The 16,709-nt window shown below is 41.4% G+C and overlaps 1 long non-coding RNA gene across 12 annotated transcripts in view; it reads left to right on the top strand.

Moving 5' to 3' along the window:
• Positions 1–9,890, top strand: part of LOC144366916 (uncharacterized) — a 175,791-nt gene extending 165,901 nt beyond the window's left edge. For 8 of the 12 annotated variants that reach the window (XR_013426118.1, XR_013426112.1, XR_013426116.1 and 5 more), the window contains one exon: positions 8,791–9,889. This is a non-coding gene — a long non-coding RNA (uncharacterized LOC144366916). Of the gene's footprint in view, positions 1–8,790 lie in introns of all 12 variants that reach the window. The other 4 variants (XR_013426120.1, XR_013426114.1, XR_013426115.1 and 1 more) reach the window with 3 other exon arrangements.
• The last annotated feature ends 6,819 nt before the right edge of the window (positions 9,891–16,709 follow it).

Here is a 16,709-nt window from a genome sequence, read left to right as displayed (position 1 = left end):
CTATCAAATGGCTTCACATGCCCCACTGAGTCACAATGAGAATGAATTGCCAATTATCCACAGTCTCCCTGGGGCTCACAACAGACATATAAACACATACTGGCAAGTAGCTTCTTGAGACCCTTCAGAGACTCATCTCTTCAAGTGCAAAATAACTTGTTTCATTCCACAGGGTCATGGTGGGAATCAGTCACAAGGACCTCTGACAACCTTCCACAGCAGTGCTAGTATCCAGTAGGAGCTTAGCCAATGTTTGTTACTAACCTTCCCTTCAAGCCTCATCTGTGGCCCAGAGGCCAGCACAGAGAGATTAGTTAGGAAGGTATTCGGTTGGAACCCTTCCTCCTATTTTTATTTTAATTTTCTCATAATTTTCAACCTATATTAAATCTGGGAGTTTCCAACAAAATTCTGGTTTTCTGTTTTCTCTTTTAAACATGTTGCCAAAAGTAACATGTGTACAAAATTTTCAAAACATCAAATAGTAGATAAGACTTAAAATACCAGTTCCCTGCTTTCCAACCCCAAGTCATATGTCTCTTTTATGTAGTTTCATTCCTTAGCATGTGACTCAGTCTTTCTAAATATGTCCTGATATTGCTACTTCTCCTAGTGATGATTGACTTTTCCTTTGAAAGATAGAAATTGAACTCTCACATACCTCAGACACACCTGATTCTCTTGTTATGCTCGAATTCGGGACCCCCAAGATCCATGTAAGCAGCAAAGATGTGTTTATTGCGAGCTAGCTCGGTCCTCCGCGTGCACACACAGCAACTGGTGACACTGAGAGGCCCCGAGCCCAGGGTTTGCAACATTTTTATACATTCTTTGGAGAGGACAGGGACTTCACATACATCATAGCAAATCATCACACACCTTGGGAAAATCAAATAACAACTCTAAAACATGATTAGCACATTCACTGGCGGGAACAAGTTGGGTAGGAGTGATTGGTCAGTACAAAACGGGTATTCGTTTGAACTGATTGGTTTAAGCCAAGAGGGGTGTACCTGCTGAACTACATGGTTTCCCAACATGTTATCAACCACCATAAACTACTGGGAGGGTCATCTGGCATCCCAGGTATTTCCCTGTCTCATGCTGATTGGTGGCTGCTAGGGGGTTGCTATGGGTCCCCACCTAGTCTGACTGGGTCAGGGACACTTGGTGCACAGCAGATCTCTCCTGTTATTTGTAGATAAACAACTCAGCAGGGTGGGAATGTGCCTAGGAGTGCTCTGTGGGTTTTTCCAAGGACAAAGGCCATGTTCCTTCCTTGGACAGGCTTTGCTCTGAGGTAGAGGCTGGTTTTTCACTCTCCAGCTCCATCTTGTCAATGCAGTTATTCATCCAATCAGTGCTCAAGGTTTATATTATTAGGATAATGTAAATATTGCTCACAGCTCATTATGATGACATGTCCCTTCTGGTACCGCTTTCTGTTTCTCCTGGAGTTCAGACTGTCTCTCTCTTTTTTTAAAAGAATCTGGGTAGCATTATGTCCTGACTCTCATTAGTTTCCACATTCCCCAGGAGCACACCATTTCAGAAATTGGTTCCTTTTTCTTCCTCTCTTGGTGACACTGCCTCTGGAATATCCAATCTCCTGTTTTGATTTGCAGTCAGGGACCTTCACCGTTGGCTGCATAGATGCTGACCTGAATATTCCCTTTGTAGTTGTTCTTGGAATTCTCTCTACAACTCTCCTGAGATCACATTTTTCGGCAAGTCTTGCCTTTGTTGATCTCTGATCACTGTCTGGTTTCTGTGGAGCATGCCCAGTAAGTAGCTTTCTGACACTGCAGGCAATCTGTCTGAAATCTTGCCCATCAGAAAATATTTTTGATATATACTCGCACTACCCATAGGATTCTAGATTAAAATATTTAAATATTTTCAAATTGGAGACGATTGCCCCATGACTTCAATATCTCCTACTTTTCAGGGTGCTTTAGAAAAATTCAGTGCCATCTGGGCGCTGAGTAGATTCCATTTTTTTCTGTCTGGGATATTTTGGGATTTTGTCTTTATTCCTAATATTGAGAAATTTCACAGTGGTTTGCGTTGGTGTGGTTTGTCTTTCATTTATTGCGCTGAGCGCTTGGAGGGCCATTTCTGTTTGGAAACTCACGGCCTTTAGTTCTGGGAACGTTTCCTATATTGTGTGATTTTTGTGCTTCCATCTGTTTACTTGGTGTTCTTTCTGGAAGCCTGCTTAGTCAGAGCTCAGATCTTCCAAGATGATACTCGATTTAAAAAAAAATCTTTTCTTTCTTTCCTATTTTTTAAAAAAATCATTTCTGGTTCTATTTCCTTTAGGATTTTCTCAACTTTACCTCCTTTTTTATCCTTCCTAGTTTAAAAATTTGTGTACTTATGCTTTTAATTCCAAACATTCTTTGTCACCTAAAAGTTTCTTTCTTTTCTCTAAAATGCCATCCTGTTCTTGATATTCCTAACCAAGGAAACAATATGTCCTTGTATGTCTGAGAATTTTAGATTGAGGTTGAAGTGTTCATCTGCCTCTGCAGGATCTGTTTCTTGGGATTGTGCTACTCTTGGTCTTTGTATTTCATGTATCTGTTGATTTACTGGCTGACTGTGCTGATATAGGAGTGAGGTAAGGTTCAATTCAGGATATATTTATCATATTTGACATCCAGATCAGATCAATTTGTACAAATATGTCTGTCTTTTATATGCATACATAAATATTTATAGCATACATAAATAACTAAATTATTTTCAGCAATAATAAAAAAAATCAGTCACAATGACCATTTTGTTAATTCTTTAGTTCAAAACAATTAATAAAAATAAATTTCAGTTTTAAAGATATTATTCAAATTAAGTGAAATATTTTCATGCATAAAATAAATTTTAGTTTTTGCCTGAACTACTGCATTACCCTTCATAGTTTTGTGTCACTGCTTTAAATTTTAAGCAAAGTTAAAAAGTCCAAGGTGACATAGTATGACAAAATGAAATTCAGTTACTTTTGTAGTTGTTGTTTAGTACTGAACCCAGGGGCACTCAACCACTGAGCCGCATCCCCAGCCCCTTGTTGTATTTTATTTAGAGACAAGGTCACACTGAGTTGTTAGGGCCTTGCTAAGTTGTTGATGCTGGATTTGAACTTGTGATCCTCCTGCCTCAGCCTCCTAAGCAGCTGGGATTACAGCCCTGTTCCACCACTCCAGTCTCTCTCTCTCTCTCTCTCTCTCTCTCTCTCTCTCTCTCTCTCTCTCTTCTCTCTCTCTCTCTAAGCCATTGTTTATTTTTGAATGCTCTGTTACATTCTGATGGTGTCATTGATCATTTCTGAGTCTACTCTTTAAACACAGAAATGTATGGTGATTGGAGACATAGACCTTGCTAAAACAAAGTAGAATGGTTCAAACCTTTTAGCTTACCCTTGAAGGGACCATTTGTAACTGAGTTTGTGTGAGTGGCAAACTGACTAAATCATGGGGAGTTTTCTGAATTAACTTTCAGGCAGAAAACAAAAATGTTCTAGGTTGATGTTTACATGAATGCTATGAATAATTTTAACCGTAGCAACTTTTTGTGGTGGGAAGGGAGTACTGTTATCCCTAAAGTCGTTTGGAATTGCGGCACATGGTGATAATAAAAAGCAAACCAACACTTAGTCAATTAATTATTGATTTTACATTCTCTAGAGACCATCTCTGTTGCTCACACCTATTGCTCACAGTTCCTGGCCCTCCTCTTGCAACCAACTGAGGCAGATGTCTCCCAGGTCAAGGCTGCGAGGCCTTCTGCCTAGGGATAGTCAGTGTTTCTCTGGGGGCATATGCATGGCCACCAGCATTTAGGAAGCTGTGTGAGGGCGAGGGTAAGAGTTAAGAGTGCACATTTGCAGAGTGTCACTTAACCCACTGGTTTTCCTAGGGGACTCCATCCATGTTCTTTCTACAGACTTTTCCAACAGTGCTTTCTGTTTTCCATCCCAGACTTCAGCTCTGCCTTCGGAGATCCTATTAATCAATTCTTGGCCTTCCCTGGAATTTTATATCCCAAATCTTCTGAGTTTTTATTTGTTTGCGTAGTATTCTCCTGTCAATTTAGGTCTTAATTGGCCCTACTCTGCTAGATCAAATTAGTATTCATCAATTCCCTTTTCATCTTTAGTTTGGTTGTCATCTCTTCTCTGCTGTTGTTTGTTGTCATGAGTCTTTTTCTTTGTAGATTTAGATCGCTTGGAATTTTTAGAGGCATTTTGGGATGGAGCTGAGATAAATGTATTGTTCTGCCTATTTTACTTAATTAAAATTTTCCTTAGTAAGTAATCCAATTTATTATTATTATTATTATTATTATTTAAAAGTAGATCATTGACAATTTAGGGAGCAGAATGTAAAATTTAAATTGATTTTTTTCAGAAAAAACAAAATTTCAAAAGACACTTTAAACTTGAGTAGTGCCACTTTCTACTCAGTCACGAGATCCCCAAAGGAACATAGTCACTCTGTTATTAGGGGTACTTTTGTAGGCATGTTGGAGAAGCTATCCTAAGGCAAACAATTTGGATTAATGCTCAGAGAGACTGATCCTCAGCTGAGAAGGAATCCATGATACCCTTCAGCAGATCAGAAAAAAAAAAAAAAACCCTCTTCTGGTTAACCAACCAGAAACATTCATACTTTACAAAACCGGGTTTTGCATCTACACCAGTATAAAGTGCGGTTGGAGGGTCATAATACAAAATGATCAGAGCAACAAAAGGATGGAAAAAGCCTTCAGGCTAAATTCCTCTTATCTCTGGTTCATATGTGAATCCCAAACCCAGTTTGTCATTCATAGAATAAAGAGCTAGCTCAATGTGATCTCTGTTCAGAAACTGGTTTGCTTTTCTTGTCCTATGAAACTGGACTCTCAAGTGTTTTTGGTTTCATTTTGATTTTCTTTTGTTTATTTTAATTGAGAGTAACCAATGTTAGCAAGGACTTGGGAAACTGGAACTCAATTACTATTAGAAGCAATTTATTGGACAAGTTCTTGGTTGCAAACAACACAATTCACTATAACAACTTTGAGGGGGAAAAAAGAAAAAGAGTTTATTAAAGATTGTTAAATAACTCACTAAATCTCTTTAGAAGAGTGTGAAATGCTTATGAAATACCTAGAGGAAGAAATGAGGAAACATTTATCTATTGGCTCCCATTTCCTGTCAATCATGCTTTGCCCATAGGATGTCAATCACCTTGCAAAGTGGGATTGGACTCTGTGAATCCAGTACATTAAATAATCCTTTTGATTCTACCTTAAGTAGACTATCCAGAAAATTCTGCTCACCAAGTCCAATACTACTGCTCTGTTTAAGCCATAAGCATATCATACCTCAAGTATAGGAATGGCCTCTGGATTGGTCTTTCTGCTCTTGGATGCCCTGGAGACTATTCTCTGTGTAGCACTCAGAATCTTCTTTCCTGATGAAAACTCTTCAAGGACCCTTGCTAAATCACATTCCCATCACCCATGCTCTGTCACCCCAGAGAAAACTTTATTTCCCACCCCACCTGCACCAACTCTTTCCTTCTAGTCATGGGACCTCCTTGTTGTACTGTAGGGATCTTACATCTAGTGTTTGAACTTGGTGCTGTTGTCAGTTACTGGTAACCTACTGCAGGTCTCTGCCTGAATCTCCTCAGGGAGTTCTTTCTTGAAGACAAGGGTTCTCCGGAGAGGATTGGATAGAGGAATACCAGGAGGAAAGGAAAGATCTGTGACAACTTGTTTTTAGAGGAAAAGTTGGAACTTGGAGGTTGAGAATCATAGAGAGAAGCTTTGAGGAAGTTGGGAATATGACTCATATTGAGAGGGAAAAATAATGAAAAATAGAACCATCACTGTGGGTTATAAATTGTTTCTCCTTTGACATGTTTTAATAAATTAAAAAAAAAAGATTGGGATTGCTTTTAGTGACTTATAGTTGCTAGATGACTTGAATGCTATAACTTGCAGGGACTGGACCACATGGGGCTCTAGTTGTTTAAATAGTTGTTAAAAATATAAAGTACACTTCAGTTTGTGCAAACCAAGGTCTTCAGTAAGAATACCACATCCATGTTCAGCCTCAATGGAGATCCGATGTGAACTGTAATGGCTCCCAACCAACTGAATCGTTTTAGAAGCTGGGGAGCTTAAAAAACAGTCTCTGGAGATTTGACTGAAGCTGCTTCATTTGAATTTGAGCTACGCTAAAAGCCAACTTCATGAGCCTTTAAATTGTTGGATACTTGTTCCTTTTTTTCTATTTCTGATAATTCAGAAAGAATCCACAGGACACTCTGTCCTTTGGGGGAAAATCTCTCTCTTTCTCTTCCTCTCTCTCTGTCTTTCTCTCTCTCTCTCTCTCTCTCTCTCTCTCTCTCTCTCTCTCACACACACACACACACACACACACACACACACACACACATACACACACACAAAGAAAAAAATGTGAACGTTTAGCAGAGAAGTTTGGAGAATTTAAGTTCATCTAATGGCATCTGGTGGCCCCTATTTGTAAGAGCTGACTGTCCTCTTGGATTGCCCAAGGTGTCAGTTTGCAGGATTTGCAGGGAGGAGAGCACAGAGACTCTGACTCAGGATGCTGGAATCTCCCTCTCTCCGGAGGGGTTAACGAGAGTGTCCCCACGTAACAGTGAGGGAGAACTAGCCCTGCAGCTGGCCTGTGGGATCAGGAAGACATCCAAGTTCAGAGCCTGAAAGTCTGCAGGATCAGGAAAGAACTAAAGGTCACCGCAGGTAATAATCTGAGCCCAGAGACACCAGACCAAACTGTACAGAGCAGAAGGACCCTCAGGGTCTAGAGGACACATCTGGACTTCTAGGGTTGCATCATTCTGGGATGCGGCATTGGCCAGCAGAAGTTCAGTTTTGGATGAGGGCACTATGTATGACCTTGGGTAGATCACTTATTCTCTATGAGCTTCTTTCTTTCATTATGAATTGGGAATAGTAAGGCTTACCTTCTTATAAGGATTGATGTATGTAAAATACCTGGTAGAACTTCTGACAGGTGCTCAGAAACCACACAATTATTTCTAAGAGGGAAGTTTTTTTTAATATCAAGGAACCTTGTTCTAGTCTCCGTGTGTCCTTAACCTTAACCTAATACTCATTCATTGCTGCTTCAGAGAGAGTACAAAGCTACCGCTCCTTCCCCTCCTCCCAATTTCCTGCCTCCACACTCAAATAAGAGGCCAACAACAGAATCAATATAGATGTCACTGAACTTCAATTTCCTTCCAGCGCATGACCGCAAGAGTAACTGGGACAGGAACCACCTCAAAATCATGTCAGAGGAAGCATCACTGAAAGAACCCAGGAAATTTAGCTTGAAGCCGAAATGACCAAATAAAGAAAAGTATGATAGCTATCGTGGAATATTTGGTTCAGTCTGGATCTATTCTGGGGAAACAGCGGTGTCTATTCCTGGGTGTCCATTTAGGGGGGATCTGAGGAGGGAATTCACTTGTGAGAAAGGGTGAGTCTCCAAGGCTCAAGTCTCCTGAATGTGACAGTCTGTGCTTTTAGGAAGCACAAGCCGGCGTGCATGATGTGCCTGTGGTGTGTGTGGCACTGGGGGAGGTGCTGAGTTCTTTATGGAGCAGCTCTGGGCACAATCTTGGCTCTGGGCTTGGGCCACGCCATGAAGTTTGCTCTTGGCCTGTGGGCTTGGGGCCATGGTGATGATAATTCTGTCAAAGCTCTCTCAATGCATTTTCTTTCCACTCTTCTCTGTCACCAGTTGGCAATTACATGCTACAGAAAATGTATACAGAAGGGGCTTGTTTGGGTTACCATGTAGCTGGGTGAGAGGGAGCTGTGACTGGTGGCTGATTCTCTGGGGTGACTGGGCATGGGTTATGGGAATGCAACATGATGTTCCCAGAGAGTTGCCTCCCAAGCATCCTGCAGCCTGGGAATAGTGTTTAAATCAATGGTCAAAGTGGAGCGGGCAGCGTGGTCCTCATGACTCCCCAGGACTAATTGACCTTTTGTGCAAAGGTACATTCTTGATTTCGTGAGACCCTTCCTCATCCGGAAAGGCCAGTGAAGCAAAAAGATCTAATGTGAAAGGGTGGGAGCGAGGGGTCAGGGGTGGCATTGAAGGGAGAGAAAGGTGCAGAGCATTCAGTGAATCTTCTCCACCAGAGTAGAGGAGAACAAAACCTGGCCGTCCTGGGAGCATTTGTTAAGGGCTCTACAAGCCCAGAGCTGCACGCAGAGTCCGGTGACCTTTTCCTGCCCCGGAGACTCAGTTTTGTCATTTTGATGAATCTCTAAGTTGTGCTCATTGTGAGCATCTCTGATAGCCAGGAAGCAATTTACCATGAAAGATCTTTTCAGAGAAATGCATAAAAAACGGAGTCAAGATCAATGCTGCTCCCAGGCACACGGTTTATTTTTAATTGTTCACCGTGTCCATCTCAACTATGAAGAGAGAAGGAAGGTAGAGAGTGAAATTAAATTGTAAGAAACAAAAGCGAGGTTTGATTCCTTTTTGAATTTTTCAATGATGATGTAAAAGCTCAGATATTCATGCTGCTATCCCCCAAGGGTCGAAACATTTATTCAATATGTGGGAATTGAATCTCAGAGGAGTCCTGTTCAATATTCAATGTGAGACCTCCCACAGAGGGGATATGTCTAAGAATGCCAAGCACTGCAAGAACATCACTTCCAAAATTAAAAAAAAAAAAACAAAAAAACAATGCAGTTGGCATCTATTGACAACTTTTTTTCTCTTGTCAGGATGGTGGTAATAATCCTAAAGTAAACCAGAGCAGAAGAGATTCAAGAAGAACTGAGACTCAATTCGTCTGCCATCGGATGGAAATTCCACCTGCAGGCTGCCCACAAACACTCCATCTATGGCCTTCCAACCTGTTCTTCAGCCTTTCTCTCCCTTTCTTTAGTGACACTTTTGTTCCTAAGAATTTCCAAGAGGCAGAACTGGTACTTGAGAGCTCTACTGTCCACCTAGGTAGTCACTGGCCACCTGGTGGATCCTTAAACTTAACCAATAAAAATAAAATTAAACTAAAAATTAGTTTCCTGGTCACACTCAGCACCTTTTACATGCCCTGTTGTTACATTTAAGCCACAGGTGGTTAGCGCTACCTGATTGGAATCCACAGACATAGGGCATTTTCATTCTCATAGGAAGGTCTATTGGGCTGCACCGAACTCCAGTCTTATTAATAGAATTCGGGTCTTCAAGATATAGCTCCTCAGCATGGGAAAAACGTGCTTTCCTGTAAAAATCCCCAAAGTGAAAACATAATGAACATATTTCCATTTCATTTTATTTTCTTTTTCAGAGAGTCTTTATCACCGAATAAGGATTAATTCTCTTATGGACTTTAGTTATGGCAATCAAGCACTTTTTGTTAGTCAGCTTTCTATCACTGTGACAAAAAACCTGAGGTCATACATTTTTAAGGAAAAAAGGATTATGTTGGCTCTTGGTTTCAAAGGTTTTAGTCCATGGTCACCTGGCCCTGTTGCTTTGGGCTTGTGGTAGCACGGTACTTCATGGCAAGAGTAAGTGTCAAAGGAGTCTGTTCACCGCATGGTGGCTGGGAAATAAAGAGAAAGATAGGAAAGGCTGGAGTCTCGATATCTCCTTCAAGGTCATGCTCCCAGTGACCCAACTTCTTCCCACTTAAAGGTCCCTCTGTCTCCCATTAACAGCACAAGCTGGTGAGAGGCTTTCAACACAGGGTCCTTTGGGGGTTCACCAGATCATAACAGATCCTAACCAAGAAAGATTCTAAGCAATAAAGAAATCATACCTGCCAATGTGTAAGAGACATAATCTTTCTGGTGTTCAAGGGTAAAAAGGGAAGGGGGTGGAGAGAGAGGGGAGGGAGAGAGAGAGAGAGAGAGAGAGAGAGAGAGAGAGAGAGAGAGAGAGCGAGCCCATGACTGTGACATTTTATTCCTCAGCTCTTGATGCACTTGCAATTCACTTCTTTTCAATTGCAGAATTTTACCAAACAGACATGACTATAAGATTCAATAGGTGAATTTAACTTGTTTGCGGGACACAAATCCATGATACTAAAATCAATTGTACTTCTATATACTAGCAATGAATAATTGGATATTGAAATAAGCAAATATTGAAAACAGCATATTAAGTTTCTTATGAAGTTAAACATATTACCTAGAAATCTGTTCCTGGGCGTTTCCTGAGGAGAAAGGAAAATGTATGTCCTCACATAAACCGCTATGCAAATGTTTTTTTTATCAACTTTATTTACAGTTTATTTATTTGCCTAAATCTGCAAATAACCTATGTGTCCATTGACTAATGAATAAATGCACAAATTGCAATAACTTCTATGTAACAGAACAGTGCTTGGCCATAAACACACACACACACACACAGACACACACACACACAGAGACACCAAAATACCAAATTACTAATAATTGTACTGCATGAATGAATCTCAAGAACTTTATGGCTCATATAAGAAGCAAGACACAGAGGGCTAAGTGCTTTGTAATTCAATTCATATGGCCTTCTGAGAAAAGGCAAAATATCAGGATAGAAAACAGATCAGTGGTTCATAGGGGTTAAAGGTGATGGGACAGAATTGACTATAAATGGTTCAAGGGTAGTGGAAATCTATCTTGATTGTGGTGACGATTATACAACTATAAAAATTTGCCAAAAATCCACAGAACTATCCATCTAAAAGAAATAAAGTTTATTGTCTGTAAATGCACAAATAAACAAAAAAAGAGGTGGGAAAAAAAACTCCAGATCTTGTTGTAGATTCTTTTTTATATTTTTGGATGACACTTCAGTCTCTGAGGGCTTGATCTTGCTTTATCACCAAGGAGAAGTTGGCTGAGCAAGGAGATCCTGGGAATGGCTGATACTCAGCGTGGATCTGCTGGCCTGGACAGCCAGGCTTTGCCTCTGCCTTAGAATCAGGATAGCCGTGCTCTTTTAGAAGTTCCTAGGACCCGTCAGAACACCAGCTCTTGAATGCTGTACATGAAACTGAGAGGGACAGGATTTCCACAGATAAAAGTAGCTCCCAGAAGTGGTCTCGCTCAAGTGGAGCCATCCTTAAGATACAACAAATCGGAGGGTAGCTCAGAATCTCGGATTTGTATTAATCTCCCACAACTGGGTGTGGATGATCAGCCCCAGAGATGCTGTCAGTTGGCTGACACTTGGATTCATAGTCCCTTATACATGATAAGAGCCAGTATTTATGGAAATGTTCGGTAAGTGCCAGACCTTCTGTCTTATCTAATCCTCCCAACAATCCATTGACTGTGTGCAGTTCCTCAAATGAGACGATCTCACTCATTTTTGGAAGAGGGTGGTGTTGTGTGGTGGTTTCACTCCTAGGATATAGCTTCCTGGCTGTGTGAATGGGCAAGTCACCCAACCAGCTAATTGGTGAAGTCAACTGTGATCAGGACAGGACCTACCATACTGGAAATTGTAAGGATTAACTAGCTTAAATCAGGTGAAGAGCTCAGATGGGGCGTCACCCAATACAGGGTAGCTTTCGGATCACTGCCAGCACTCGCCAGCCAACAGGGGCTTGTGGAATCCAGACACATCCTCTTGCTGATGTCTCTGCTGTGACACTAACTCAAACCTACACTTGAAGTCACTTCCGTTTTTCTCGGCATTGTATAATAAAAATCTGCTGTAGCTGGAAAATTTTATCAACCTTCAAAGCCTTCCCATATACACATGGAGATGTTTCACAGTAAGAAAAATTTGACTTTTCATAAACAGCAAAAAGCAAGCAACAGTCTGTTTAAATCCAATGCAAGTCTTCTAAAGGCTAACGGAAACCCTTCAATCTCATTGCATGGTTTGTTTTAAAAATATTTTTTTGTGACAAATAGTAATTGGGTGTATTTGTAGGGTGCAATGGAATTCAGTCAAGCTAATGAACATTTCCACTGCCTCACCAATTTATCATTTTTCTGTGGTGAGAACTTTAAGATCTATTTTGGCAATTTTGAAATATATAATATGTGGACTGTGGTCGTAATGCAACGGATAACTGAAACTTATTATTGCACTTTAACTGAAACTTTGTCCCTTTGGTTGACACCATTCCCATTGCTTCTCCTCCCTGCTAGCTGCTGGGATCAAGTTTCTGAGCACCATGTTTGGGGCAGGTCAAATCACTCTTCCCCATGAATGTCTCCCAGAGACATTGACCTGAGCTTCGTCACTGTCTAGGTGGGGTAAGGGTGGGGTGGAGTGTGGAGAGAGGGGGCTCAACATGAAGCCACATGTAGTTAACAATCTTTATCGTGTGTGTGTGTGTGTGTGTGTGTGTGTGTGTAGGAAGGGTGTGCGTGTGTGTGGGGGGGTGAGTGTTCTGGCTGAATTCCTCTGGATTCTGTCAACATGGTTTTCGTGTTCTAACCAACATTGCAGGAGAGGTGAGAGCCACATTCGATCAAACCCGGGATCCCATGGGACCCTTCCTATCGATGGTTTGCTTTTCAGGTTCACAGAAACTCAACAGGCAAGCAATTCCTCAGTCCACGCAGAATTGAAATTTAGCACACTTGAGATTAAAAAATTGCTCTAAAATGAATTTTAAATTCTTTATCTTCCACTGTTCCTTCCTTTCCCTTCTCTTCCTGTTCTTCCTCCTTTTTATTTCCAGGAATGGAGAGAATTTTTACTCTCAATCAGAAGCATTTTGGGGGTAGGGTACGGGAGACTGAATTCAGGAGCACTCCACCACTGAGCCACATCCCAGCCCTATTTTGTATTTTACTTAGAGACAGGGTATCACTGAGTTGCTTAGCACCTTGCTTTTGCTGAGGCTGGCTTTGAACTTTCGATCCTACTGCGTCTGTCTCCCAAGCCTCTGGGATTACAGGTGTGCACCACCTTGCCCAGTAGAAGCAGATTTTGCTTTGAAAATTCGTCCTTGGTGCTGTTGTTTTAAGACACAATACTCTGCACATGATCCTTCATTCATTGTACTTCATTTTTTAATTTTTAATTTTGATTTCTTATTTGTTCTTTTTAGATATGCATGACAGTGGAGTGTATTTTGACATACATGAAGTATAACTTATTTTCATTAGGATCTCATTCCTGTGGTGGTACAATTTTAATTTTTAGTTTTGGTTTCTTATTTGTTCTTTTTAGATATGCATGACAGTGGAGTGTATTTTGACATACATGGAGTATAACTGATTCTCATTAGGATCTCATTCCTGTGGTTGTACATGATGTGGAGTTTCACTGGTCATGTATTCATATATGAACATAGGAACATTTCATTCATTCATACTTCTAAAAATACAGGTATCCACTACCATCCACTGCATTTGTGTACATGTACATGATCTCACCATTACTATGCAGCAGGTACCAGGGAGAACACAGCAATGAACCATTTCCTCATATGGAAAGAAAATACACCATAAAACCTAAGCAAAGAGCTCAAAATAGCCCCACTTCACTTTCAAACACTCTTGCATAGAGCCACTTAGTCAGAGCCAGGACTAATTGGTGCCAGGTGCCTTGTAGAGATGCCAGTTTCATGGATTTCTCACTTTTTTGTGTGTGTGTGTGTGAGAGAGAATGGCTTCATCACACATGTTTGCCTGGTGAATATTTGAGTCTTAATTCTGAGGCAAATAGTCAAAGACAGCGGCCCTCCCCCGCATGAATAAATAAATCACACTGAAAAATAGGGGTCCAGGAAAGAGATGCTTGCCTCAACTTAAAAATGAATTGTAATCTACAGGGCTTAGAGGTGACATGTCATTACAGAGAATATCAGAGCTACAGTCTACTCTCTGGGTTTTCTAGCTTGTAATTGTCAAAATGTATTTTCCATATTTAACCTTACTTTGAACCTCAATATGGAGAGGAGATGGATGAGGAGCTGCCCTGGTTATGCTGGGTCCAGTATAACCACTGAGCTTCTCCCTGGGCTCCCTCTTTCGTCACTTCACACCCGCCCCACAGTGAGCCACAGTGTTCCCCCAGGAGTGAAAAGTGTGGGATAGCATACAGGTTACTACTGGACACATCTTACCCATTGCTGTAGAGGAGGACACTCAGGCCTGGGGAATTAAGGATGGAGGGTTAAATGGTGGAGCTGGTTCTGTGCTGGACCTGCAGATCCCCAGCTCTGCCGGCTCCTGGCTCTGTAACACTCAGTAGAGACACCACTTGGGAAGCCATGTTCATAGCTCACTCCACAGGAAGCAAACATGTAAACTACTTTGACCAAGAATGTTAAGCCATGGGTTGCAATAACCTAGGGAGAGCCAGCCAGTCCTTTAGGGCTTTCTCTGTTTCCTGTAGATTCCTGTATTTTGGGCTTGGAAAACAAAAATATTCTGTAACACGAGATCTGGTTTGGTTCAAAGGTCTGTGTTAGTAATGAGAATTGGAGAGTTTGCTACCATCCTATCCCTTCACGGCCCTTCTCCTGCGTCCCCACTCCCGGGGTGGGGGAGCTGTCTGACCTCCTGGAATGGTGGGCAAGAGCCATCTGCACATGCTCCAAGCCCTGGGTGGTGGGAGCCTGCCTACCCAGGGCAGGAAGCTAGCAAATGGGAATCTCATCTTAGAGACAGCTATGGACTGTGTGTGTGTGTGTGTGTGTGTGTGTGTGTGTAAGTAGTATGATATTTCCTGTGATTTAAAAATAACATATTTGGTAAGGAAGATTTATGTAATACAATAAGTATAAAGAAAAAGAAAAGCCATTCCACAGAGAAGCATTTGGAGGGGGACGGTATGGGAGATTGAACTCAGGAGCATTCCACCACTGAGCCATGTCCCCAGAGCCCTATTTTGTATTTGATTTAGAGACAGGGTCTCACTGAGTTGCTTAGCGCCTCACTTTTGCAGTCTGACTTAGAACTTGTGATATTCCTGCCTCAGCCTCCCAAGTCTCTGGGATTACAGGCATGCACCACCATGCTGGGCCAGAAAAGCATTTTAAAATATATATTTTTAGATGTTGATGGACCTTTATTTATTTATATGCAGTGCTGAGAATCAAACTCAGTGCCTCACACATGGTAGGCAAGCACTCGACCACTGAGCCACAACCCCAGTCCCAGAGAAGCATTATGAAGTGTGTCTCCTTAGATTCTTTCTTTCTTTCCTTATTCCCTCCTCTGTTTTTTTTCTCTTCCTTTTTTCTGTATTTCATTTCACCAGAATGGGATCATACTGTTTACAATTACCTTTTAATAACTTCAAATATTATAGACACCTTTTTTGATAAATATACAATAATACATAATTGTTAATAGTTCAGAAGTATTCCTTTGTCCTATAATTCACTCGATTACATTTCCATCTTTTAACACTTATTTATTTTTTGCTTTTATAAAGAAGAGAATGAGTACTAGTTTTAGGCATAAATCTTTGCATGTTTCTCTAGGATGGATTCCTGGAGGTGGAATTGCTAGAAAGGCAAGATGAATACTTATCAGTACCTCCAGATTGCTTTTACCAATTTTATTCTCAAACAGCAATAAAGGTGCAAAATTCCCTATGCCTTCATCAATTTAATTTAGAAGTGCAGTCTCCAGAATGCCAGGGCTGGCTAAACAGAAATCAGAAAGCTAACCTGGGTGTAGCATATCCAGGGAATGGGATATATATTATATTCCCATGGCCACTTTGGTTTTATTGAAACTTTCTACAGATGGAGTGAACATGCAAAAATCAAAACAGAAAAATGTGAAAACAAAGAGCCTTTATTAATGTTGGGACATGGAAAGGTGACCACCTAATTAGACCTTGTTCCACTTGGAAGGGCTTGCTTTAGAACAAACACATGTCTCTGGGAACCTGTGATCTCTTTGGACAGCTCTGTTGAGAGGAAGTTTCAGAAAGAATGGGGGCTCTGAGCTGGGACTTTCAGAATGTTCCTCTCTCTCTCTCTCTCTCTCTCTCTCTCTCTCTCTCTCTCTCTCTCTCTTTTTTTAAAGGTACGGGGGATTGAACCCAGGGCCTTGTGCATGCAAGGCAAGCACTCTACCAACTGCACTATCTCCCCAGCCCTTGCTCCTCCACCTCTCCCTCCTGCTACTTCCTGTCTTTACTCCCCTCCTCTGCAGACTTGATGACTGCCCATGAAGTCAACAGCTCTCCTAAAGGACCCTCTCTCCTCTGCCCCACTGCCCCTCCACCCCCCATCTCCAGCATAGCTTCAGTTATACCTGTTATCTGTTTTTCCATGCTCACTCCCAGACTTCAGCTGGAGAAAGCCACACAGCCTTGCAGAGTGACACCCTTCATGTAGTTGGCCTTGAGCCAGGTCCTGGCGCTCCCCAGCGACTTTCTGCTTATTGTTTCCTATTCTCCTCTGAAGGATTTCCAAACCGACTTCACTCTCCTCAAATATTTGCCATGTGCTGCTTCACACCTACCCGGCCCAACCCCACACGGCAAGTAGCAATCGATTCCTTCCCCAACATTTTTTCAATGAGATGAATAATATTATCAAATTGAAAAATGCATTATTTTGAAGCATTTGCTTAAAATGGAATCTGGGAAAGAAGGTGAGAATAAGAGGGCCCCTCATAGGAGAAGGGAAAGGAGGTTTCATGTCAACTGTCCACTCTGGCTTCTTTTTAGCCAAGTCTTCCTTTGGGGTCTTGCATGTTTGTCAGGGTTCAGGAAA

The sequence above is a fragment of the Ictidomys tridecemlineatus genome, chromosome 9, assembly GCF_052094955.1.
Source record: "Ictidomys tridecemlineatus isolate mIctTri1 chromosome 9, mIctTri1.hap1, whole genome shotgun sequence".
Taxonomy (NCBI): domain Eukaryota; kingdom Metazoa; phylum Chordata; class Mammalia; order Rodentia; family Sciuridae; genus Ictidomys; species Ictidomys tridecemlineatus.
This window is presented reverse-complemented; position numbering and strand designations above follow the sequence as displayed.